The 27,399-nt window shown below is 37.7% G+C and overlaps 1 protein-coding gene across 2 annotated transcripts in view; it reads right to left on the bottom strand.

Annotated features, from left to right (window-relative positions):
• RNGTT (RNA guanylyltransferase and 5'-phosphatase) overlaps nt 1-27,399 on the bottom strand; it is a 289,984-nt gene that overhangs the window by 61,201 nt on the left and 201,384 nt on the right. The window lies entirely within an intron of this gene.

Genomic DNA, 27,399 nt, shown 5'->3' with positions numbered 1-27,399 from the left:
GTCATGGTAATATTTTAATTCTGTCCTCGTCTTTTACAGCTAACAACTTTTCCTCACAATACGGAAGATTGCAATCAGTTAACTTCATTAGGATTATTTGAAATGCTCTCCTTTTTCTACCCACATATTCACTACCACCTAGGAATATGAAGGGAAGCAAATTTTTAAAAGATGCTTTCAATTCACAGATTAGGCAGTGCATATCTTCATAAAAACTTTCAAATTGTAGTCCTTTTCCCTTAATGAGTATTACACTTGATTGGACTATTTGCATTTTCAACAAATCTGACAGGACCAATACATTCAGTGTATTGGAGCCAGACCTGCCCAAGAAAGTGATGCTCTACTTACTTAGCAAACTTGCTAAATTTATTCTCAAATATTCATTATTCTAGTCTCAACTCCCCTCCCTCCCTTCCTAGGGATCTACCTCCTTTTATTTCTGAGACATTATCTATATCCAAATGTTAGGCAACTTATTCAGGTAAGGTAAACACTTATGTTATACCATAAGTAGGGTCTAACAGATAAGTTTCTAAACCTTTCAGATTCTCCATTTTCTAATTTTTAAAATGGGCAAAGGAGTTTCTAATTCACTGGGACATTGGAGCAATAATAAATGAAAGTGCCTGGCACATAGTAGCCAACCACTAGAATTCTTAATTGAATATAAAATTAGGAAATGAAACATTGCTTTTTTTTTTAAAGTGTACAAATAAATTCACTATAGATACCAAGATGACATGGAAAGGTACACTTTGAAAATACCTGTCAAGAAAATTGTATCACACACATCTACAAGAATGGCTTGCTATCAATAATGTGCAGTCTGCACTTCTACTGACTACCAATCGTAGTACATCTTTATCACATACTTACCATTCTTGTGTTTCTAGTCTCAGAATTGCTATAAATTATGTGTTGCTCAATGTGACTACAGCAATTAGGCAGTATTATTAAGTATCTGTGTATCTACTTGGGTACGCATTAACAATCCGGGAAATAGGGCTTTCCAGAAAATGCACGCACCTGCCACTATGCCAACCTAAACGTATTTCCATGTTCAAGAACAGTACATTGTTCTTCACTGATCACACCAGTTATATCCCCAAGATAGACACAGCGCAAGGTACTCAATTTGGGTAGGTAATAAAATATGTTTAATTTTTTTTTTTTTTTTAAAGAAATTCACGTTCATTTATTTATTTATTTATGTATGACTGTGTTGCGTCTTCATTTCTGTGCGAGGGCTTTCTCTAGTTGTGGCAAGTGGGGACCACTCTTCATCGCGGTGCGCGGGCCTCTCACCATCGCGGCCTCTCTTGTTGCAGAGCACAGGCTCCAGACGCGCAGGCTCAGCAATTGTGGCTCACGGGCCCAGTTGCTCCGTGGCATGTGGGATCTTCCCAGACCAGGGCTCGAACCCGTGTCCCCTGCATTGGCAGGCAGATTCTCAACCACTGCGCCACCAGGGAAGCCCAATTTTTAATAAATGTATTTAGGTAATAAAATATATTTAAGATATAAAACAATATCTTCCATATGTATACAAACTAAAGACAGTTTTCACTAATGGTCAGATCAAGAGAATGATTAGCATACAAGGAAGGAGTTTAATTTTAGTATCCAAATTCTAATTTGTTACTATGACAATAATCATCCTCAGCCATCACATATTATTATTTACTAAAATAGGATCTGGTTAGGCCTTTTATACTCAGCTCTGTTATCCTATTGTGAGTTAATGACAGCTTGAAAGTAATAAGAATACTTTATGGGTACTTTATGTACCCATAATTACATTGGATTAATGAGATTTTACTGTTTTGGGGGGAAAAAAGGAAGAAAAGAAAATACAGTGTATTTTATATTGAAGAAAAGTTTTTTTTCATGTATCCATCTTGCTGAGTACCACACTTCTGATACCATTTGAGTCTACCAATAATCCGACGTTAAGAGACAGTCATATGAAACCAGATCTAGTACCTCTGGAGATTTTAGATTAGCAGGTCAATGGTAATACTTGGAACGAAGGGCCCAAGACAGAGGCAGGCAGAACCACAGTTGCTCCTCTCTGCACTTTTTTAATAGAATACTTTTTGGAACCTAAATGCTGGACACACTACCAAGTCACAAAAGGTGAACCATCAGCGCTGGCTGAACCACGCCGCTCAGAGCAGGCAGAGATGCGCTTCCGTCTCTAATGGTGGAGCCCAAGCCCCTAGAATTTACTGTCCCTGCTCTGTGAGAGTTGTTTTGTTATCAAGAGCTCATCTTTCTTTTCTAGAGAGACTGTATAAAGGGGAGGGGGATTTCTCTGAACTAATCTGCTCTAGAGACACTTTAAAATAACGAATATCCTTGGATTGGGAAGGACACCAGTAAGCTGGGAGTTTTTTAACTTTTAATTTTGAAATAATTTTAGATCTACAGAAAATTTGTAAAGATAGTACAGAGAGTTCCAGGATTCCCATCACCCAACTTCCTCTAATGTTCATATTTCGCATATCACGTTACATTTATCAACTCCGAGCGAGAAGTTAACATTGGTACAATACAATCAGCTAAACTACAGACTTGATTCAGACTTCATCAGTTTTTCCACTAATGTCTTTACCTGCTCCAGGATCCAATCTAGGAAACTGCATTCCTTAGCTGTCATGTCTGCTTAGTCTCTTCCAACCTGTGACGGTTACTCAGACCTTCCTTGACACTCTTGAAGAGTGCTAGTGAGATATTTTATAGAATGTTCCTCAATTTGGGATTTCCTGATTTCTTCTCATGATTAGACTGAGGTTATGAATTTTGGAAAAGAACGCCAGAGAGATAAAGTGCCCTTCTCATTGTGTAATGTCTAGGGGGTAGATGAGATCAACGTGATTTCTTCCTGGTGGTGTAAACAAACCCTAATAATCACTTGGCGAAGACGGTATCTGCCAGGTTTCTCTACTGTGAAGCTACCATACTCTTAGTTCCAGGCACTATGTCTAGCCCTGCTCAAAGATAAGGGAATTAAGCCACTTGCTGGAAGGAAGGGTATCAAAGAATTTGTGGACATTTATTAAAAGCACCACAGAGATCAATACATTTCCTGGGAGAGATTTTGAGGCTAAACAAGCATCCCTTTTCTTCTTAAAGTTTCGCTCATTAATTTTAGCATTCATCCACGAATCTTGCCTGCAGCAATTATTAGTGTGGCGTTCTAATGGAATTTTCTATTTTCTCCATTCCTTCTACATTTATTATCTGGATTTCTTCTGTAAGGAGGATTTGCCTTTCTCCCTCATTTATTTATTTGCTTACTTGTATCAGTAAGAACTCATGGATATTTATTTTATTCTCTGGCTTATGATAAAGTACTATTGTCATTTATTTTCTTGCTCAAATTGTTCTAGTTTCAGCCACTGGGAACTCTCTCAGGTTGGCTCCTGTGTCCTTTTAACTTGCTTCCACTTTTACTTACTTATGCATTTTTAGCATTTGGTCCCTGGTAATACAAGCTAGTACTCTAGGCTCATCTTGTATTTTCTCTGCCTCAGCTCTAGAGTCAGACATGGAGTCCTCTACCAGGATTTTACAAGAAAAAAATTACTCTTCGACAGTCCAGACTATGCTAAAAAAGTACTAACACACACCACTTGTTTTGGTCAAAATTTTCAATTATTGAGAAAAAAGAGAGGGAGGGGGAAAGAGGAGTGAGTGTGAGACAGAAAAAGAGTAACAATGAGATTCTAAATATGAATATATGTGTATATATATATATACTTAGAAGTTTCCACCCCATCTTTTGTCAACTGCTTTCTGGAGCTAAACTACATTGACCATTTTTTCTTTTCTGAATTTAAAATTCTACTCAAGCTCTAACTCTGTAGTGTGACAGAAGGTGAATTTTTAAAACGTATTTCAAGTAGATGAACTCAAACAAAAATCTTGTTTCCACGTATGCAACTTCAAAGTCTAGTACTTATGAATGAAGGCAGAGAAAATAAAACAACAAATAAATCAGAAATGAAATGGAATTATAAAAGTTTTCCTTGTGGTGTCAGGACAATACAAATAGCTTAAACCTGAATTATTAGACAATCTTTTAGAACTACTACCTTATAGTAGGGCCTTAATATATTACTTATAGCAAGTACATCCATCTACTGGAGAAAATAAAACCCCTGACAAGTTACCCTTTTTAAAAATATGCTAGACTTAACCACTTCAAAAAAACGTTCCTTCACTAAAATCCATTTGTGTTTTTTGTACCTTTATAATGAAGAACTACTGTGTAAATAACACACTTCACATTTGCTAGGTTAGAAACACAGCAGCAGAAAGCCTCTCTCTCATGAATGGTGGGGTCTTCAAGCCCTCCAATCCCGAGTTCAACTAATGAAAGTAGCCAATAAAAAGAAAGCAGCTAGAACTCGGTCTTATTTATCCCAAAGGTCATTACAGACGAATCACAATTCCAGGGTATGAAATCCCCACTAAACTACAGATTATTACCTTTTTATAAAATCAGAGTTAGTTATAGTTATTATTCAAAATATAATAAATCTTTATATAAAATAACCGGGCAGATAAAGCAACAACATGTTAGTACTGGTTACTGGTAGATGGTGGAGTTAGGAATGACGTAGTTTCTTCTCTGTGTTTTGCTGTATTGTCCAAACTTTCTACATAATACATGCTTAACTTTCATAATTTTTAATAATAAAAAATTCCTAAAATAAACTATGTTTCATAAAAGATGATAAACATGAGGTTGGTTTTTAATGTAGAGATACAAAAAAAATAGGAAGAGATAAACCTTTAAACAGAAAACAAAAAGTCTTGGAATAAGGTCCTAAGTCCACAGTTCCCAAACTGTGCAATGAGACAAACTTACAGAGAGGCACTGTGGGATATTTTAAATTTCCAGGGAAACACAGTGGCACGTGTTGGACACCATGCAAACTATTAGTTGGCAGGAGTTCACATTTTCAACATGAGATTCCTTTGGGTAACATATCTTTGCAAAGCTGAGTGAGTATTCAGTGGTTATTGTCATTGATAAAAACCAAGTATCACCAAAATCAATGTGGAAAGTAAATGAGGTTGGTGGTGTATAATCTGCTTCCAAGGTTTAAGAAATTACGCAGTCCTTAAATGGAATTACATTTTCAAGTTTCTTTTAAAAAAAATTCCAACTTTAAATTCTATATCATGCCAAAATATGAAACAAGAGCGACAGTAGAACATTTTCATGCATGCAAATTCTTAAAATTTTAGTATTTCATACTTCCTTTTCTAGGAGGTTTCCAAAGTTTTATTTCATCAATATGAGGGCAACAATGAAAACAAAGAGGAAGGTGTGGAATCAAGGGAGTTCATCCAGCTCAGGAGAGAAACAAAGGCAGTTCCCATCCTAAGGCCGTTTTAGGATGACCACCGTGCCAGTGTGCATAGCAGACTGCTACAAGCTTTATGGGGGCCAGAGGGTAGTGGCTCAAGTAGGAGGAGTTCCACGCCCCCGCCTGCCTTAAATATTGGAACTGAGAAGATCTGTGATGTGACGATATAAAGTGGAGTTTTTAAAAAATTCTGTGAGTATAGTATTTAATATAATGACAGATTAAACTAAGAAAAGAAAAAAAGAAAGAAGAAATTACGCAGTCCTTAACACATGCTAAGCTGTTAGGACATAAACATTTATTAAGTAGTTTGGATCAATCCACTTAATAAATGGAATTGTTAGGTATTTCTTTTGGGTTAGAAATGTCTATGAGGCAACATGAACCAAGAAAGTTTGATAATCTCTGCCCTATAGCGTTTTCATTCATCCTTCCCCAGGTCCTAGTCTCTAAACCCATATGCAGGCTTACATCTAGCACTTCGTGGAAACCAACCAGAGCAGTGAAAAACTTTGCTTGAGGTGCAGAAAATAGATGATGGTACAGAGGAGAACTTCTATCAAGTTAAGTTCATTCGTTGACTTATATCACTAACATATATATTCCTCATTCATCTTCTCTATCTCAATAAATGATTAACTCCGTTCACCCAGTTCCTCGTGACAGAAGCTTTAGTGTCCTCTGCTCCCTTCCCCTTTTATCTTCCTTTCTATTCACTGCATTACCAATTCTATCTCCAAGATACACTGAGTATTTGTCTCCTCTCTTACTACCATCATCACAGCCCAAGCCCTCACTGTCTGTCAGATTCCTGCAACAGCTTCCACACTGGTTTCTTCTTCTACGTTTTCCCCATCCAATCAATTCTTTACAGTGCAGCCAGATTGGTCTTTGACAAATGTAAATCCAATCCAATCATTCCTTTGCTTAAGAGAAAAACAAATAAAAGACACACGGGTTGGAAAGGGAGAAATAAGACTATCTCTATTCACATAAGACATGATCACTTACATAGATGGAATCTACGAAGATGCTCCTAGAACTAGTAAGTTTAACAAGGTTGCAGAATGCAGGTTAATATACTAAAACCAACTGTATTTCTATGTATTAGCAAAGAATAGTTGGAAATTTAAAATTTAAGGAGTACCATTTATAGTAACATTCAAAAACATGAAATAGGTATTTTAAAAAAAACCATGCAGAATCTGTATGCTGACAACTACAAAACACCAATGAAAGAAAGATATCAAAGAGGACCTAAATGAATGGAAAGATACACCATGCTCACAAACTGGAAGATTCAATATTGCTAAGATGTTAACTATACAGATTCAACATAATCATAAGCAAAATCCCAAAAGGATTTTTATAGATATAGACAACCTAATTCTAATATTTATAGGGAATGCCCAAGACACTAGAACAGCCAAAACAAAAAGAAGAAAGTTGGAGAACTGACACTAACTGATTTCAAGGCTTAGTATGTAAGGCTACAGAAATCAAGACAGTATGCTATCGGGTGAGTAGAGAGACACAGACATCAGTGGAACAGAACAGACAGCCCAGAAAGAGATTCACAATTATAAGGTCAATTGACATTTGACAAAGGAACAAAGGCAATACAATGGAGAAAGAAGAGTCTTTTCACCAGAAGGTGCTGGAACAATTGGATATTCACATGCAAAATGATGGACCTCAACCCATATCTTTCACCTTACACACAATTAACTCAAAACAGAAAATACACTTAAACATAAAACCTAAAGCTATAAAACTCTGCTCTGCATCTAAAGATGCTGTTAAGAGAATGAAAAGACAAGACAGAGATTAGGATAAAATATTTGTAAGTAACATTTCTGACAAAAGACTTGTATCCAGACTACATAAAGAACTCTTAAAACTCAATAATAAGAAAACATATAACACAATTTAAAAATGGACAATCTGAACAGATACTTCACCAAAGAAGATATATGAATGGCAAATAAGCACATGAAAATATGCTCAACACATCATTAGTCATTAGGAAAATGCAAATTGAAATCACAGTGAGATACTACTATGCACCTGTTAGTGTGTCTAAAATAAGTATCAAATGCTGACAACAATGCCAAGCAACTGAACTCTTACACATTGCTGGTGGGAATGCAAAATACTATAACCACTTTGGAAGACAGTTTAGCAGTTTCTTTATAAGTTAAACATACACTTACCAGAAGAGCCAGCGACCCCACTCCTAACTATTTACCCAAGAGAAATGAAAACATACGTTTGCATAAAAACCTGAATACAAATGTTTGCAGTAGTTCTGCTCATAATCACCCCAAATTGGAAATAACTCAAATGCCCTTCAACTGGTAAAGAGATAAAACAAATGTTGGTACAGCCTTACAATGGAATACTACCCAGCAATAAGAACTATTGATAAACTATTGATAAATGGAATACCATAGATGAATTTCAAATACAGTATGCTAAGTTAAAGAAGCTAGATTTTAAAAGCTACATAGACTATGTGATTCCATGTACATGATACCCTAGGAAAAGGCAAAATTATAGGAACAGACAACAGAACAGTGGTTGCAGAGTTTGGGAGTGGGAGAAATGACTGCTTATACCGGGGTGTCATGTGGGATTTTGGGGGGAAGCGATGGAACTGTACTATAGCTTGATTCTAGTGGTGGCTATACACCTGTATGCATCTGTCTAAACTCGAAGAACTGTACACCAAAAGGAGTGAATTTATTGTACGTAAATTTTGAAAGATGAATTAAAACAAAAAAGAAACAAGAAAAATGTCAATGAAAAAAAAAGTAAATCAAATCATGTCATCCCCTTATCAGTGGCTTCTCATGACACAGCACTAAATGACATAGCCCCTGCTTATCTTTCTAGCTCGTATAAGTTGTACAACTTTTCCTTTACCTTGTTTATCATTATTCGTAAATATAATTTTTTTGTTGATTATCTGTTTAATATCTGTCAGCCAGAATGGTTAATAATTATTGAGTACTTACTAGATGTTGAGTACTGTTCTAAGTACTTTATGGGGATTCATTTATTTAATCCTCTCAACAGCTCTAGGAAGTATCCCCGTTTTTACAGATAGAAAAGCAGAGGCACTGAGGAGTTAAGGAATTTGACTGAGGTCTCACAGCCAGTAAGAGGCAGAGAAACATACTGTATCCCTATTAGGTTTTATAATCTGATTTAATCTGTATATGAATCCAGTGAGATTTCCAGATGTGGACACTCAAGCCCAGAGAATTTAAGTTAACACGTGTAAGGATACAGAGCTAATTTGTTTTGGTATCAAGATTCAAATTCTACGTCTTTGTGAGTCAAAAACCTGTGCCCTCCTTTTCCCTAAGAATCTAGGCTCTAGGTTGAAAAAGTATTACAGGAGGCAAAGGTAAACTACACTTGTGGAAGCTTTTACTTCTTGTGTAATAAACTGTAATTTAAGTATTTCCAAGGATTATATTCCACTTGGGAGAGCCTGTGGGTGGGAGGCGAAGTGATGTGCGACAGACGAAGGGCGGGAGAACATAACATGCTGGTTTGAACCAAGCACGATGTCTTATCAAGTTTCTTTTCCTTCACTTTTCAAACGCCTGCCATGTTGACCTGCACCATCTCTGCTGTTTGCTATTCTGGTTGCGTGAGCATGAACCACACATCATAGCAAATTGCAGAATTTCTCAATCATTAAGGATTTACAATAGGTTAATTTTAAAAATGGGTTGCACTTCACAGCTGCAAAGCTTTTGTCTGATTTCTCGACCAAATGAGAAGCCATTATTGGATTGAAGACCTTTCCATGGGCATGACGAGCAAAAGAAAAAGGTTGTGTGGGCAGCACAGGCAGCTCTGCCAGGTAAGGTGAGGTAACGGTAACGGCTCACTAAACAGACTGCCAACCTCTATGGCACAACGTATCGCTCTGTTCAGTACCAAGCACGATGAGAATTTGTAAGTAGATCACGGGTTCAGTGCATGCGTGGGATAATAAAAACGATACACAACCAAGGAAAGCTTTACAATCTACAGGCACACCTCGTTTTACTGCACTTCGATTTCACTTCACAGATATTGTGTTTTTTGTTTTTTGTTTTGTTTTGTTTTTTTACAAATTGAAGGTTTGTAGCAACCCTGCTCTTTCAGATGATGGTTAGCATTTTTTAGCAAGAGTATTTTTAAATTAAGGTATGTACATTTTTTTAGACATAATGCTGTTATTGCACACTTAATAGACTACAGTTTGGTGTAAACATAACTTTTATATACACTGAGAAACCAAAAAATTCAGGTGACTTGCTTTATGGCGATATTTGCTTTATTTCAGTGGTCTGGAACCAAACCCGAAATATCTACAAGGTCTGCCTGTACCATTAATGTGGGGAGGAGGCTGAAATGCAATATGCGTGCCTAACACTTTTTTCTTTCTAAATAGTTATAAGTACCATGACAGACTTTACTGATGTTGCTTGTTTTTTAAGCAACAGCCAATGCAAGTAATTCATAAAGTATATCTGTCAGATTGAGTTTGATAAATGGTCTATCTATTGGCAGTAACAAACACCTAACTTAAAATCGTGTTACCGGTCATTAAATATCCATGCTTAACAAAGTTCACAATACACTGGATCTAATGTTTGAGCTAGGCAGGTCACTAAAATGTCAATGCATAGTTCAAATTTACTTCAACGAGTCCTTCATTTACTCTCCAAGGACTTGCTAACAATTTGGGTCCAATAATGTTCATTTGTTTATTCCTTTAGCAATGCATGCTGGTTACATATAACTTTATCTCTTTCCACTCACCCATTTAAAACCCGTCTATTCTTATAGAGACCTCAAGAGAACTGTCCTCTAGCTAGATCAATGTGGCATGTGGCAATAAACCAAAATGCTACCATAATAAGTAAAGATTTCCTTCCTGTTCTGCCTACTATTTAGAGGGAAAAAAAAAAAGGCTGACACTCTTCCCTTTTGATCATCTTCCAAAGTAAACTTGTTCTTTAAAATGACTTGATTTGCCCTAGCAGCATTAACGGGCACAGACACCCAACACCTTTGAATCATTAGCTTAGGGACACAGAACTCCTTAGTTTAGAGATAATGCTCTGTGGTGACTGGGACCCATCTGAGCAAACAAAGCTTTCCAGGATTCCTTTCTCACAACTCAGCACCTCGGGTCAGTGCAGACTCTCAATGAGATACTCGGACCACAGTAGCTGTAACTCTGCCATGCACACTGCCTTCTATTTTTATATATGCTTCCTCAACAACTGTATTTCTTCTTCTTTGAGAAAGAAATTCTGGAGTTATTGACAAAAGCATTACACAAACACAGAGTGACAGTACACTGCTCAGAACCCTGGAGTTCTGTTTTGTATCTTTATGTACCCTCTGAATGACATTCACAATGGATTTATTTAAATCTGCCTCCTCAGCTCCAGGTATTGGGGATATCAAAAACCACTCAGAAGAGGTTGAAAGTTTAAAAATGGTTACAATAAATTATCTATATCAGCTGTCACAGTCCCTAAATACCTTCCTCAAAAAAAAAAAAAGATCTTTTTTTCCCAAAACACACTCCAAATACCTTTCATAAAATCCAATATTCTGGAGTTGATAGGAAACTTGGAGGTCATCAAATCAAACACTTTTATTCTGAAATATCTAAGTACTAAAGTGCATCCTGCATTATCTCTATGAATTAGTGTATCTTTATGGGTGTGAACATTCATGCATTGAGGAGGTTATAAAACCAGCTGAAATAGCAAATTCATTACTTTGGTAACTTGTACTCAAAACTAACTTAATGTTTTTACCTAAGATATTTATTTTTTTGAATTAATTTTTATTGGAGTATAGTTGCTTTCCAATGTTGTGTTAGTTTCTTCTGTACAGCAACTAAGAGATTTATTTTCCTTCAGAGATATTTACTTTTAAAATTATTGACTGAGATTTTTTTCCTTCTTGGGGAAGGGAAAGGGAGGGAATGAACAGTTTTTGAATACCTGCTTTGTAGCCAGCACTGTGCAGGGCACTTTATATACATTATTATCCTTCATGCTGGAGGAAAAGGAAAATTTTATTGTTGTTCACTCCTAATCAAGAAATTACTAAATAACTAAATGCTAATGGAGTATCCATTAGCCACCATAACTACAGGCGATGTGCAGATTCCTTTAGGTCATGTTAAGTTTAATGTAATATAATCTTCTGAAACAGAAACGGTAAGAAACACAGGCTGCATATGAGAAAAACAAACAAAAATGATCAAACAGACAAAAAACTTACCAGCCTCCAGTGCCACGGGTTGGCTAATACTAGTGTGGAGAAAAGAGGCCTGGAAAGAAGTTAGGAGGAAATCTCTATAGTGGGGAGGGAAAAGATGAGGGAGAAGGAGACAAAGGAAGTTCTGTGTCCTAAGCCACGTCTGTGAAATTAAAGTGCTTTCAGCTGAGTAATACACAACAGAGGATGATTTCAGTGATGATTAGAGCTATTTAAATTTTTAGTAGGCTCCAGTGATTTAAAACAGTCTTTTCTGTCCGGGCAACCGGTTTATCTGCTTTTATTTTCAAACTTGGGGGCGGGGGGGGGGAATCTTTGCAAAGAATTATTCATGTACGTAAAATGCACAAAAATACTATTATGTAAAGATGTCTACATTTAGAAGTATGTGATTGCCCAATTTTTGAGAGATGAGAACTCACATTTGGAACCAGATTAAATCTCTCACTTAGCTCCCTCCCTCCCCCACGCCCACACTCCGTTAGGTTTTCGTTCTAGTCCAGTCCTGGTGAGGATATATGGCAATGTGTCCTAGCGGGAATAAAGAGCAAAAAGTACATGGGCAACCCTCCCCTTACCCCCCACACACGCACATACCTTACCACTCAACTGCTCTTATCAAGCCTCCAGAGAGTCTATTCTGAATAAGGTAGCTGTGGTCGCCTATGAGGAAGGAAATTATTCTCTGGGCTGTAGCGCTAAACTACGTGGAATTAAGTCTGAAGATTAAAATAAGGTGGGTGGCTTTTCACCTTTCTTCTAAAAAGTACCTAGCACAATCCTGATGCTTAATAAAAATAATCTATCAGATAAGTGGCATGCTTGGCAGGGACGCTTTTAAATCGCACGTTACAGGACATTCTCATACTAGTGTGCCTCCCTCGAATTTTGACGAAGTCAGCTCAGCCCCGCGACCACAGAAAGCACGGAGTGAGTCTCTGGCGATGCTCCTCCCACCAGTGCCAACCCGTGCCAACTTTTAGGCCAGGACACCTGCCACCCTGAGCTCCCGTGGCTTCCGCGGTGGTGGACTGTTGTGCCTCTGGCTCGCTGCTTGAGGGTCTGCTCTGACCAAATGACAATACAGGAAGAATGTTTGTTTGGGGGGTTTATTCAGAATTGGAGTGTTGGAAAGTAACAAGCTGCGAACGCTCACAGCCAGCTGCTGGCTGCCACAGAAGACAGGGCGATCACCTCCTGGTACTGTTCCGTGCCCGAGGGCTCCAAATCGTCACCGCTTTAACTGTCTTGCTACCACACTTCAGATGTTACCACTCTAGTTTCCATTTTTGCTTTTGAAACATTCCAGGAACAACTGAATCCTACCCATCTAATTGGTGCCAAATTTACATACAGTCATGCCCCCCCCCACTACGGCATTCAGTGGACATTCTAGTCAGTGTCTGTCCTTAGGAAAGGGTGGGGGCTAAGTCCCCGTTTTAACCATCACACGGTACAGCCTGGACTTTCACCAGCAGATGAATGCTGGGTGGCCCCACTCCAGAGTCTGCTGACGGCACAGCAAACAGCTGAACTTCACCCCTAATTCATCATGAAATATCAGCTCCCAGTTAAAGAGGTTGGCAATGGTTTGGTAAGTTAGGGGAAGTGGCAGAGTGAACATCTGGGACTTTTTTTTTTTTTTAATCTGACATAATAAAAGGAAAAGTAGCTCATTCTTACATTTCTTTTTGCTGGGTTTTTTTTTTTTTTTTGGCTTAAATAACTTCTTAGAAATCGAAATCCAACAGAGAACAATTATGTTAATAATGCCAGGAAATTTGTTTGCTTTGTCATATTGGGCTTCAAAAGCACTTCAACTGAACTTACATTTGTGATCACAAGTAATGCCTGTTCTTATATCCATTTAAAATGTTTACTTTATTACAGCTTACTATAAACGTGAGTCTGAGATGCAGCACCATGGCTGCTCAATTTCCAGGCCACAATTTTATGATAATCATGTGAAATGTATTCATGTGTCAACAGCACTGCCTAACAATGCCCCAAATGGGGTTGTTCGCAGCGCTGGACGCACGGTAACTGCTACAAGCAGAGAGTTCTTCATTGGAGAATTTTAACTGAGTTTGTAACATGTACTCTTTTGCTACACTTAGCTCAGTTTAATTACTATGATCTCAGAATACAGTTGAGCTCCTACAAGAAAACCGACCCTACACACCCAAACGTGACTGGGATAAATGGGTTCTGTTATTTTATTGTATGGTTGGAGCCTCTTTTTGGACAGCCTCCCAGTACCAGAGGGGATGAGACTGGAGAATTCTTCTGTACTTGATGCCCCCCTACTGCACACAGTGATAATAAGGTACCTGGAAGATACCTTCTGTCACCCCGGCATCTCACAAAGAAGTAAGGGAACACGTAATATATGCAGATCCAATACTGGAAACAGAAAATGGGTCTAGAGGTGCCCTTCCCTCTCCAATATTGGCTTCTCCGCACACTCATGCCTTCCTCGCTTTCGTGACGAGTAGCCCATGTAACTGCCTAGTTGTTGAAGTTGAGATCTCAAGCAACATTGTCCCAACTCAGCATTTTTTGAGGCTCTATTACGCAGGTACCAGGCCAAGCGTTTTTACACTCATTATTTCCTTCATAAGATCCATCTGCATGCAGTGGACCGTCTACTTTTTAGAGGGAGGGACAAGCATGTACTGGCGGGAACCAGGATCATGTGGGAGTGAGCCGTACATTATTTTTTGCTTCACTCTTTTGCTTCTCCTCCTAGGACCGCCTCTCTGAATGGATAACAGGTCTGTGCAAATGCTCAAACAACCTTAAGACAATTCACTTTTTACACCTGACTGTTTTAGAAAGAGTACCAAGCCCAGAATCTCGGCTGAAAAGAGAGCACAGGAGCTCACCTAGGCCACCTCTCTTTTTAGACTGAAAACACAGGTTCACAGAAAGCCTACAATTTGTCCAAAGCATATGGCTCTGTAGGGGCAGAGTCAGAATGAGGGCCCAGACACCCGGCATTTCAGTTCTGCACACTGACTCTGTGGTCTACAAGACTATCTTTTGCCAGCAAAATGGGTAACTCTGCAGGCCAAATTCTTACTTGCAGTCATGCAAGTTTCACCAAAGAGGAGAAAAAGGTTTGACCCAGTTTACCTAATGTAATAAAAATACTTTATATCCCAACCTACTATGGACACACACACATACACGTTTCATAAAACAATTTATATTCCAACTTGGTGCACTTTGTTACTTTTTTTCTTCTATTTCATTTCATGAAAACAAAAACAAACAAAACTCGTTGAGATCCACTAAACTGCTTTCAAGACCAACCACCAAAGTTAGAAAAAAAAACCTCACAGAGGATTCTAAGAAGAATAATTTCAAACAACTAACAAGGAAGTATGGGAGGCATTTTACCTTTTCTAGCTGGAACTGCATAAAAAATGGAGGCAGACAACCCTCAGGACAGCAAGCCAGACCCCAGCTCATGGCTCCTCCACCCTTCCCCACGCCCTCACCCTTCCCAGAGTGAAACACTGTGCAGAGGCTTCCCTGGGCCAGGCAAATACGCTCACCCGTCTCTCCCGTTGTCCCTCTCTGGCACAACATGCTGGCCAAGAAGAGCTGATGCTTGACTTTAATAATTTCAGATGACATTTTTCTCTAGAGAACTGAGTCTGTTTTGTCAGCTCCTGAAATACCACGTGATATATTATTTCAGAGTATAATTTCTTCCTTCTGTTTACATTCTCCCTTATCAGATGGTAAGCTCCTTGAGCAAACAAAACAAGGACCCTTGTTTTGCTCACTGCCAGATCCCACTGAACACAAAAGAGGTGTTCAGTAAGTATGTGTTTAAAAAAAAAAAAAAAAAAAAAAACCTTGATGAGCATTATACAAAGAAATTATAGAAGTGACATCAGATTTTGAAACATTCCAGCCACGATTACACGATTTTCACCCTCTGGACTGATCAGGCTCTCACATCATCCTCTCTTCCCCTCTGGCTAACCACCTCTCTTTTATCAGGATCACTTTCTCTGGGAAACCTGCCCTGACTCCACGGACTCTCTGCTTCATTGATGTGCTCTCACAGCACCTTACTCTTCCCTTATCTTAGAAAAACGCCCTCGTGAATTCTCTACGTCTTCGACTTGACAATAAGCTCCATCAGGATGGAGCTTTAATACAGTGCCTTGCACACAGTACATCCTCCATTAAAAATTTTGCATGCAAACATGCATGAAAAGTTATGTCCTTCTGGCCTGAAAAACCAAACCAAACCAAACCAAAATAGAATAAATCCAACCTAATGACCTGGTTATATGGGTAATTAGTAGTTGGCTCAATCACAGCTTTCTGAGTAGAAGTCCTTTTAAACCATGCTGCCACATAAAACTAGGCTTTTCCTTTGTGGATGTGGGTATGACTTCTAGTGAAAGAGGAAATAGGATGTCAGCTACTGGGGAGAACTGAAGGGGGAAACAGGGAGGAGAAAGTAAGCAAACACACCATCCACCATGCATTTTTATGTCAGATGGAAAACAAACACACAAAAGTTAAGGCATCCCATTGCATCATATTCATTATAAACCAGGAATTTTCTGCTTCCTAAAATATTAAAGATAATGATGCATCCGTCCACCCAGCATTTATCAATATTGTTCACAGTAGGAAAAAAGATGAATGTATCATTCCTTTTTGTATCAAGTATACAAATAGGAGAAGCACTAGAAAAATACACAGTGTAAATATGCAAATTTTAACTAAGTAATTCATTTACATAGCTCCACTCACAGGAACTCAAACATCTTTGTTAATATTAACCCTTCACATTCTCGTGAGCTAGTTTTGCAAGATTCCTATTTTAAACAGTGACTTAGGACCCATGTAAATAAGGAAAAATTCAAAATAGTTTCTGCCTTCCTGTCTGCCACTCTAAAATGAATCTACATTTCCTTCTTAAAATAATTTTCCATAATAAATCTTAAGAAAGATCTCCATCAAAATTTCCTACAAAATCTGCAGATAGTAGGGTCAGCAAACTGTCTCAAGAAATATGATTTGCCAAGTTAGTTCAATAAAAATATTCAATAGGACACAAGCTGAAAGGCTACAGACCAAGAAAAGACATATGACAACACACTGAGAGTCTGCCTTGAGGGTACAAAACGTTGGTTTCGAGTCTCTAATAATTGATCACTTTATTAATGATCCAACAGAGGACTTAATGAATAGCCTACTAATAGGATCTAAATTCAAATTCAAAGCATCTTTTGAATATCCATTAGGAAAAGTAATATAATGAAAATTTTAGAGAAGGTATTTTTGCAGAAAATAAAATATAACTTGGAAAAAATACAAAAGATGAAATCCTAGTAAATATTTAGTATGTAAGGGAAAATGGAAAGGCTGTCATCACTGTGGAGAAAGAAATGATAGTAGACAGATTATGAGAAAAAGATTTAAAATAAGACATTCCATTATTTTTATATACTATTGTTATTATTAACAGTTCTCACCCCCTTTGACAGAAAGAGTCATATTATTGTAGCAGGAGGCAGAAGTTTGGAGGAAAGACTTTCTTGAAGGAAGAAGAAATATCCCACTGATGGATGAAGAACTGGGCTTAAGTTTGAGTAGGTTGCTAGGCTCTTTTTTCCATCCTTCTCTCTATTCACCCAGAAAACTACAAAATGCCTGTATAAAGTAACAGGGAAGAAATAAATATAGAAGCATTCATTCCTTTACATTTTTTTTTCTGTGTTTGGGGTGTGTGTGTGTGTGTGTGTGTGCATGCACGCGCGTGTGTGTGTGTATGATATGTATGTTTATGATGTATACATATTTTTTTCAATTTTAAATATCAAATCCAGAGCTTTTAGAAAGCATGTAGGTGATATTGGATACAAAAAAATTTCTAAAATGGAGACAGAGTAATAAATCAAACCCTGCAATTGAGGCTCAGACAGAAACAGAAAGCACCTCTGTCATTTTTTAACCTTCCAAAGTCTAAAGATGAACAAATCCCAGCCCTCAAACACACACATACAACTGCCTGTGCAGTCAGAAAATGACAGATTCAGGAGGAGATTCTACATTCTTGATAATCAGCCCTGTAATCTTTCCTCTTTCCTATACCACAGTGGCCAACATACAATTTAATCTCATCATTTGGATGTGTGTGATTATTTTTATTTATAGCCTCCAGATCTGCAGATATAGAACTTGTGGTTTCTAGTATTTACTCTACCTGAAGGTGTATCACAGGTACAACACTCTCCAGCTCTTTGGAATGGGAATAGGGGTACTTTCTCCTTTTTAAGAGATACAGGTCATTTGCACAACAAATACTTCTTCAGCTTGTATTATTGTACAGTCATATTCTGATGAGTCCAAAGAGCTTCCCCTACCACCACCTGAGGGGAGGGAGGGAGGTGGGAGGACATTTGTATCAGAAAGAGACCAACCACAATTCCTCTATGGCTGGGGCCATCTTCTAGCACCCGCCCTGCAGAACAAGGGGGAAGGCCTCATCCCACTGCTATCTCTGACATGTGTACTGCTGAGCTCCTTGGAGTAGATCCAGTTCTTTTAGGAAAGCCAGCATGGTTGCGACATCTTGTAGACCTAACTTATTCTGAATTCTGCTCTATAAGGAAGACTGTTTTAGAGTAATTCCAATTTATTATTACTAATTAATATATCGCCCTTTGGTAAACTAGACCAAATTTATAAGGAAGAGCAGACATATGTTACCATGAGGTCACAGACTGTGTTTACAAAATTCAGACAGCTAGTCACGGAAGGTTTCAAGCTTACTTTCCCCTGGCTCCAAAGCTTTTAACCATGCGATCTGAACAGAATTCTCAAAGCATTTATTTCATTTGACTTTGAATGTGTTCACTTTCTTTTATAAATCCTTAAAGTCAAATAATCATAAATGACTGTATTTTAGTTTTAGTTTAAAAAGACTAAAAAGGATGCTAGACATGATTTACTGAAAAACTGTATTTTTAATTAAAAAAAAAAAGAAAACTCTTTTAAGACGAAGACAAGAACCCCAAATCTCATACCCAGTCCTGAGCTCCTTCCAACATACCAGACTGCTTCCTTTTAACTTCTTCAAATAACCACACAGAGTGCAATTTAAGGACAATTCAGTATTTCCTCACCTTGCTAGATTACTGAGACAATTTAGGAAAGAGAGGGCTACAAAAGAATATAAGGAACTGTGGAGTAGGTAGAACTAGATTAAAATCTTGATTCCAGTGCTTTTGACACATTTGTGGTGTGCTCCGTGCTGTACAAGCCTTGGGCTCTATGTTACGCCACTCTATGCTGTTCAATTTTTAAGCCATGTAACCTGGAGCACAATGCCAGATGGTTCCTATTGGGTCTGCATGAGTTAACCTATGTAAACCTTTTGGTAGACATAGGGGGCTGCAATTCTGTTAGCCTGCTTTCCTGTTATTTCCTGGGGTTTATTCTGCACTCAATTTATGTTAGGAAAATATGATCATGTATTACATACACAAACAGAAGAATTCTTATTCTATTTCTGTTAACTTCCATTTTAAACGACAAGAAAATAAAACTAAATAAACTGAAGAAACTAAACCCCATGTAGTTCACCTTGACTTATTCAATATATGTTTTACTGAATATGCGTTATAGAGCATATTTATATGCTTTTATATAGCCTAAAACTATTAATAGTAGTAGAGGAAGGCAAACAACTGACTATTTGGTTTATTTTCATTCTGTTGTCAACCTGAATTGGAAAAGTGGCTATTCCACGAGGTTATTTATAAATTAAAACCAAAGTGATACCTGGCTTTGAAACAATACCTTGAGCTCAAAATCAAAATGTCTCCTTAAGTTAGAACCCTGCAGCACAGACAGAAACTCTCAAGCACAGCCACATGCTCTACTTTTTTAGAAGAGGTGTATCAAGTTTTAGGCAGCCCAGGTTCCCTACAACAAATATCCAAGAAGCATACCTGTGGAGTTAGTTATGTACTCAGTTTCTCATGCCACAATTCCTCATATGAAAGAAAAATGTAAAAAGATCAGAAGATCCTAATGATCTGGATCCCAAGGTGATAAAAGAACAAGGCCCCTGTTTGTAATGTCTCATTAAATGCCTTAGAGAAGAAGTGATGGGGGGTAGAAGGAAACACCATTTTTTAAAATGACTTTTATAAGCCTAGATTTGTGCTAGATGCTTTATCCACACTATTCTATAGAATTCACACCATGATTCTAAGAAGTAGATGCTGTCATTTCCATTTCATAGATATAAAACCAAGGTACACACATTGGATGAGAATCCCCCCAGATTCATCTAGTTCTAAAGTCTATCCTAATGTTCAGGGATTGGTTTGCTTTTCAACTGAATGGCAAATCATCCTTGTGCATTTTAATAGATTCATGAAAAAATTTCCATAAAGATCTCTAAAAGCTAATTATGAAGTTAATCTCACACCCCATAAAGGGCATAAACATGTCTCACACACCAGCCTGCCACATTTCTCACAATTAAATTTCAGCAAAAAAGCACAAGAGCCAAAACAAACTAAAAAACTGAAGGGTTCTATTTTTTTGGATAAGATATACTTTTTCTCTAATCCGCCAGATTTCTCTATTGGTTACATAGCATGAGCAATTTTCTCACAGGAAATCTCTTGTATTTATAGCAAGCTAATTACTCTCTAGAAGTGACTGTCATATGTATGTGGATGGTTTTGGATTCAATTTTGTCAAAAGCTGGGAAATCATGTCTCATCCCATGCAAGCCTTGTGTTTTAAGAGATTAAAAGCCACTGCAAAGACCTATTACCAGGGAATTTCTGAAGACTACCCTTAATTTAAAAATACATTAATCTACTTCTTTTTGGATGATATTATCTACGAGACTGTTTGCTATGGTCAGCTCAATGTTCTACCTAATTGTGAGGGAAATACCTGTTTATTAGAAACAACAGCTTTTTGCTTTAAAGTTCAGACCAAAAAAAAAAAAAAAAGCTTGCATCTTAATCATAAATGTACTGCATTAAGACTTAAAAACAAAAGATTCCAGCAAATAAGAAGCTCACTAATTTTATATACCAAAAGCTACAATATGCTATTTACTACACAATTAACTGTTTTCTCTCAAGAGAGAGATGTAAGTAACATTTTGCAAACTTCATTTTGTTGAAATATATTCCCGTCTGCTGAGCTTCTTATTTTGTACCAGCAAAAGTGAAGTATGCTACTTTTGCTACCGTCAAACAAAAAACATTTAAATGATTACCAATTTTGATTCTTGCTCTAATTTTTTTCAGCTGCATATGGTAATACATTTCAAAAAATGATGTCAGGGATGCCACTTTACTATAGCAAAGTATTAAAACAGACATTTGGTGTTATCAACATTTGCTGCACCCCTGAAGAATAATATGGGGAACTTTTTTTATTTTAGAGGAGGCGACATCTACTTCTTAATCTATATTGAGTCCCTCTAAAGCATGTGCTACTATCATAATAAAGGTCTCCAGCAGTTATGAGGCTTTTGTATAAGTGACCCTAGAAAGTTTTATAGGTTTCCAAGACCACTCACCAACATATAGAGCGCCTACTATTCACCTACTTCAGTCTGTGTGATACATACTTTCTCGATTCAAACATGGAAAGTTTCAGTGGCAAGTAAAGACCTATGCATGTAAAATCTTAAAAGTTAATAAGAATACAGGAAAATATTAGATTCCACAGGCAGTATATATTATTTGCCAAGTAAGTGACACAAATCAAATACCACTCCCAGAAAGAAAGGATTGCTCCTTCCCAGAAATTGGCTCATACCTCCCTTACGGTTCCTACTGTATTATTCTTTTTGCTCTTAAACTATTTGTATACACACCTTAAGAGCCTAGAATAGGCAGATTTTTAATTTTTCATTTCTGAATCCCACCACGGTACTGAAAAATACCCAGCACTTGGTACATGCTCAATCAATGTTTATTTGAATGCCTGAAAAAACGAATGACTGATGACGATGATAAAGGTGATGAAGACAGCAGCCACACTCAGGGCCAGGTGCTGTCCTAGGTGCTTCGCATGCATTAACTAATTTACTGTTAGTTTTCTCTTGGTACTTTACACATGAGGACACTGAGGCACAGAGAGACCAGCCTGCCCCGACTCATCTAACTCCTTCATGCCCTTCAATTCTGGGCTTAAAGGTGACTTCTTTAGAGAGGTCCTCCCAACCCATGAGACAAAGCTACAGACCCTTGCCCTCCATCCAAACAACCCCTTTATCTTCCCTATCATTACAGTCGTCACTCCTGAAGAACTGATTCAATCAGCAGTCTTGTGCATTACACAGTGAGCTCCACAAAAGCAGAGACAATGTCAGTCTTATTCACTGCTCTAACTTCAGTGCCTATCAAAGTGCTTGGCACATAATGGGTACCTAATAAATTTAAGTTTCATGACTGAGTGATGCAGGTAGCCATTAAATGTTCATTTAAAGAATAAGTAACAAAAATGAGCAAATCTGAGGTGATTTGAAAGAGTCAATATAAATGCCCAGTAGGCATCTGAAGATTCAAAACTGTGGTTTAAGAGAAGAATGAGGTAAAGATTTGAGAGGTATCTGCAGGCTATTATTCCATGGCTATAAATGATCACAACAAAACTGTGACACTATGGTTGACCCATTTCTGAATACATATTAGTTGTATATTAAGGAGAACCCAACATCTTATGTTTCTGTTGTAAGCCCCCAAAAGAAAAATTCCAAAAGGGGCCTTATTAATAGTAAAATTAATTAAGATGAAACCATTCTTTAAGAGGTTCCTCTTAATAATAATATAGTACCTTTATGAGAGTGCCTGGAATCTGCCATTAGCATATTTCTAGTTTGGTAGAAAAGCTCCCAGCTTATATTAAAGCTCCTGTGTGTTTTCTTTAAGATGACCATGGTGAAGCTGAAATACACTGCTACCGTGATTATACACCAGAAGCACTCAAGCAGTAGAGATGAGTCCTGTGTTGTAGGGACAAACAAAGCGTTTAAACCTGCAGATGTACCTAAGAGAGGCATATGGATTATAAACCACACTGCACTGCTACTGTGACAACAAATGTGAAAACTCCGGCAAGGCACTGGCTGACAAGAGAATAGAAAGCAGAACTGGTTCAGTCACTCTGCTTGACAAACTTGAAGATACACCTGTGTTTCGGGAAAAGTATTGTAAGTTTCAAACCTGTTTTAAGTCACTTGGTGCGGCTGTGAGTAGCAGTGACAGAGACATCAACTACTGCCACCGTGAAGAAAGGGAGACGGTGAGGAAAGGCAGCGGCAGGCTCACTGAAGAAAAGAAACCACCGCAAGTGAAAGAACATCATTTCTGAGCAGAGCTGCTGATGCTTTTTGCCTTCTTGGCTGTCTTTACACTTATATAGCCAGTAAGCAGAACCACATTCAAATATTTAGGACCACAAGAGCAGTGTACGTAATTAAAAGAAATAAAGGGTAAGTCTGTAGGCCCTTCCAGCAAACAAAACATTACCAGTAGTGCGGTACTGTCTTAAGACAAATATGGCAGAATTAACACCTCCTTATTAAAAAAAGAAAAAATAGGAACACAATGTCAGTGAATGAAAGTACTACACTTTTCCAGGAGGATGTAGAGACACCTTTAGGCCCACTGGTCAAAGCTTACGGATGCATATAATCAGGTGCAAATTAAGGTTATTGATTTAACAAGTTTAGTCACCTAATTTTCCCTAGAAATTTTGGTACTTTTTAAGTTACTCACAGGACAAAAAAAAAAGAAAGAAGCAGCAAGAAAGGAACTGCCAGAATTTGGCTTTGAGAAATAATAGCTGACAGCAAATCACCAACCCCGAAGCACAGTAATCTTGGGGCACTTTCTGAGGCAGTAACTGGCTTAAGAGATATTAACAATTCCTGAAGCCATCACTTTATTAAAGTACAGGCAAATAGTCCAAGACGATACTCAAAATAAAAGTTCTATAAATTATAGGACACTTTAAGAAGGTAGGGATACTTCCAATTTATCAAATGAAAAAATTAACATAAATGCTTGCTTAGAAAAGCTACATGGGAAAATTTTCATTAAATGATGATGTCATTGGGTCACTGATCTCTCTACCGTCTTGCATTTCTATAGAGCTTGCTCTGTTCAACGCACTGTTGTTGTATGGGCTGACTCCCTTGGAATACTTGATCAACGTCTCCAATGGAAAATTTAAGTCAGCAATATTTACACAAAAACAGTGTTGTAAAGAACAAAGGGAGTGGGCTTAGGGAGTCAGGAAAATCTGCGTTCAGATCCCAATTATATCATTTACTGGTTTGCATGACCACGGGCAAGTTATTTAACCTCTCTGTGTCTCAACTTTCTCATCTGTAAGTAGAAATAATATTTACTTTATAAGACTTTATAAATATTAGAAGGTATCATATGTCCTGGGCATATAATATGTGCTCAATAAAAATGATTTCTTTTGCTCTTTATAAAAATACCTTATTTTTTTCTATTCCTAGTACAATTAAAGTCATATGTTACCATTCCATTTATGCCATAGCTGTTTTTGTAAATGATCATTGATCTTAACAAAAACATCTAACTTTAAAAATAATGTCAAAGGTTGTTATTTCCAAAAGAAAGAATACATATCAAACCAAAAATATGCAAATTCTATTACTGGGCAGTATATCACTAGAGTTCAGGTTTCTGCTTCCAGATTACCATGCAGAAACACTGAAGGAAATGTTTAACGAAAATGGTACACCAGAAGAGCTAGATTTTTAGACTTATTTATGTATTATTTATAAATAATTATTATTTATTTTTAAGTCAATAATAGTCTTGATGCTATTTTTTTTGTTTGTTTTTTTGGTTGTGTTTGGGTCTTCGTTTCTGTGTGAGGGCTTTCTCTAGTTGCGGCAAGCGGGGGCCACTCTTCATCACGGTGCGCGGGCCTCTCACTATCGTGGCCTCTCTTGTTGTGGAGCACAGGCTCCAGACGCGCAGGCTCAGTAATTGTGGCTCACGGGCCTAGTTGCTCCGCGGCATGTGGGATCTTCCCAGGCCAGGGCTCGAACCCGTGTCCCCTGCATTAGCAGGCAGATTCTCAACTACTGCGCCACCAGGGAAGCCTGATGCTATGTTTTTAAAGTCACAATTTTGAAGATAATTCTCTAAAGAAGCTGTGAATGCAACAATAAAGGGTAATTACCACCTTCAATGGGGAAAAAGGTATAATGAACTGATTTCTTTCTCACAATAAAAATCTGCACTGAACAAACCTGAACCAATCAATCTGTTGTCTTTTTCCAGGATACAAGTCTCCCATGAAAACTATGTCTAACAGACTTGGGCTTAATCTTAACTTCTCAAGACACACAAAAAAAGAGACGAAAATAACTGAAATGACAACTATGGAAAGGCAAGATCTTCCATGACCTGAACGGTCAGATTCAAAAGTATAACTAGTCACATTAAGAAAGGTTCTCTAGTGCATTCACTTCCTGTCACAAATAATAGTTCCACTTGAACAGCAAGAGAATGTCAGAAAAAAACAAATAGAAACGTTAATTTGAACTATTTTTATATTAGCTCTACTTCAAACAATATGAAGAAGATATAAAAATATTTTACTACCTGACAGTTATGACTTTAGGAATACAGGACCCTTTTGTCTGTCCATGGCAGTGAGCATTATTATTAGTTACTTTAGCTGAGTCTAAAGAAGCCATCTGAAAGACTGATACAAATCAGCAAGAAAATGTCAGTTCTTGATGGTGAGTTTGGTTCTCAGCTAAAATTCTGATGTTTCTCTAAAAAAGGTATTAGTCCCTGCCCAGTTCCAAATTACAAATTCTTAAAGTGGTCTGTATAGTTTTGCTGTTAGTGTGTTTTTTTTCTTTTTAATTCTCTAACACCAATTTACCTCTTCAACCATATCTCGTATTCCTTCCTTACATAAACTTTTGCTTTTATACTCAAGGCAAGACTTTATAGTTCCACTCCACACTTTGCATTTTCTACTTCCCTAAAACACCTGTCATTCTCCTATTCCTACAGGGAGTAAACAGAGAAAGACAAAGTCTCTCTTTCTTACACACACAAACACACACACACACCCTACTATTCACCTAATTGGTAGGACAACACAGTTCTTACACACACACACACACACACACACACACACACACACACGCTACTATTCACCTAATTGGAAGGAAAACACAGTTCTTATTTCCTTTGTGAATCCCACTTCAACTGCCCCAGCCCAGAGTTTTTCCTCAGCTTTGGACATCTATAGCTAATTCCAAGCATCTGACACATCACATCCTACCTTCTGTTGTTAATTATCTTTTTACAAAGAGATTCTTTCCATCTCACCAATCAGACTATAAATAAGTTTGGGGCATATAAAATAATTTTTTTTATTTTACTGTATTTTTTATTGAAATATAGTTGATTTACAATGTTGGGGTAGTTTCAGGTGTACAGCAGTGTGATTCAGTCATAGGTATATATATTTTTTCAGACTCTTTTCCCATATAGGCTATTACAAAACATTGAGAAAATAGCTTATTAATCTTTATATCCCTGTCTTCACCGAAATACTTTGTACATATATACCTAATCAATGTTTCTTTTTGACTAGCAGGTAAGTTTTGAGATATAAAATTGCCAAGAGACTAGTACATATAGTCAAAGGAATAGGGAACTGTCACCATTAGAGGGGAGTGGGAGTTAGGGAAAATGAGGGGACAAGAGCACAGGAAAGCCCAATGGAAGGAATTTACATTTGCTACAGTGGGCAACAGGAAGCCACTCTTGGTAATGATTTAAAAATGAAAAAAAAAAAATCAAACTAGTGTGGGATAAACTTAAGAAAGGTTCTGAAGGCCAGAAACAGGAGACTGAATTTATGCTAGAGAGTGTCAAGATGCCTAAAACAGAAACTATCAAGGAGTGGAAGGTTTGGAGGAAGAAAGCGATGTGGCTCTACCTCAAGTCCCTCAGAAGAGGTGGCCATTCGTTAACAGCCAACAGAACTGAGTGAAGCAGAGGCCTGGGCTCAAGGGAAGCCAATCTATTAAGGACATTTGGCACTCCACCAAGAATAAGAAGAACTCAAAAGAACAGACTTGTCTTCACTTTTCTCTCCCAAACTATCATTTTTCATAATTGTATTGATTTAATAAATCATTCAGGCCAGTAAAGGCATTTGAAAATCCTCAACAGGCTTAAGATTTTACTTATTATGGATAAGACTGAGCCCTATAGAGCACGGAAGTCTATACCTCTTAATAGGATACAAGAGAACGGAACAGTTCATCACTGGTAGTAACTTGCCCTCACCAGTACAGTTTCTACCTTTGCCTTGCGTGGCCCCATTTCACTCCAGAAATCTCCACTTTGTGACATCTAATGACCTGCATCATATGCATGCTGCCTTACTTCATTCATCCTTTTGCTAAACCATAACCACCCTGAGAACATCTCCTTGCTTATTTTCACTGTCACTGCCTTTTACATCGTCCGATTACTCTTGTGCTATGCAACCAACCTACTCATCCTGAAACTTAGAAAACATCTGTTCCTTCTCAGTGCAATTCTGCTCTAGTTCCCTTCTGCAGCTAAAATCAGCCCTGAGTCATCAAAATGCGTCCAAGATACACTGATCTTGA

Source organism: Balaenoptera acutorostrata, chromosome 14 (assembly GCF_949987535.1).
Source record: "Balaenoptera acutorostrata chromosome 14, mBalAcu1.1, whole genome shotgun sequence".
Taxonomy (NCBI): Eukaryota; Metazoa; Chordata; class Mammalia; order Artiodactyla; family Balaenopteridae; genus Balaenoptera; species Balaenoptera acutorostrata.
Note: the sequence above shows the minus strand (reverse complement) of the source record. Positions and strands in the feature narration are given on the sequence as shown.